Raw genomic sequence first — 1257 nt, 5'->3', positions numbered from 1 at the left:
AAGCGACAGTGGAGAGGAAAAACTCCCCATTGGGAAGAAACTTCTGGCAGAACCAGACTCAACATGGCAGTCTGCTGCTGGACCAGTTAAGATGAGACAGGGAACGAAGTAAGAGACCAGGAGGAATGACGGTCTGATGAAGCTTTAGCTACGATGGTGGAGGAGGGTTGAAACGGGTTCATGTGAATGAAGTCACACAGTGCATCCACTGCACTTGCACAGGTAGCCAAAGGCGTAGCCAGAAAATTTTAATAAGAGTGGCCAGGTAATAACCATCGTATACTGAGGGGTGGCCAAAAGCAGATAGGTGCCAGAACCTCACAGTCAATCCAACAGGAAAAGGAAAAACCACAACATCCATTTTCTGACTTTACTTTTCTACAGCCTTTGCTAACAAATAGATGCATATATGTTAGCATCCATCCTGTCTATATTAAAAGTATAGGCATCAATCATCATTCTGCATAAAATGTATATTTACATGTAATAATATCTACATTAAATGGATTATATATTATTAAAGTAGATATTTATCTCTGAAAGTCATCTATGAATCTTCAATGAAATCAGAGACAGAATTTTCTCTTTACCCCATAAGACAAAATCTAGTTCTGAAAATAGCATGAATTCTAACCTCTTTAATGTTAATAAATTGATGTGCATAATTAACTAGTGTTTTTTGTTGTCAAGTAACTGTTAACATATGAAAAATAAGATATTAAATAAGTTAGAACTTTCCACCAGAGAGCATTACTGCTGCCACCGTCTGTATTAGAGGGAAAAAATGGTAGGGGGGGCCACAGGGGTGGCCAATGATTGGCTAAGGGCCACCCCCGGCCCCCATCTAGCTCCGCCACTGTAGGGAGCAGGTGAATTGCGTATCAGAGGCATTTTAAGATGAACTTGGGATGCTGACTGGCTTTTGTGGGGGCGTGGTTCAAAGCTGATTGGCTGTGTCTTAGGTGGATGTAGGAGAGCAATCAGTTTATTCAGTTGAACTTCCACCTAGGCTCCATTTACTTACTCACATCAAGGCTAAATACACTTAATTTAGGACACGTTCACTTATTTCTGGATGGTTTTTGTCGTGTTTTGTGATGATCAGATTTTGTCTTACAGAAACCTGCCTGCAGCAAGAGGACCGTGTGAATTAGTATTATCATTATATAAGTATTATCAAAATGTTTACATTCTCTGAAATATTTGGGAAGAAGGAGAAGTAGCAACCATCTTTCAGTCTGATCTATTGATTAGTCC

Source organism: Cyprinodon variegatus, unplaced genomic scaffold, assembly GCF_000732505.1.
Source record: "Cyprinodon variegatus isolate N-32 unplaced genomic scaffold, C_variegatus-1.0 Scaffold223, whole genome shotgun sequence".
Classification (NCBI taxonomy): Eukaryota; Metazoa; Chordata; class Actinopteri; order Cyprinodontiformes; family Cyprinodontidae; genus Cyprinodon; species Cyprinodon variegatus.
The sequence above is the reverse complement of the archived record's forward strand: the minus strand, read 5'-3'. Positions refer to the sequence as shown.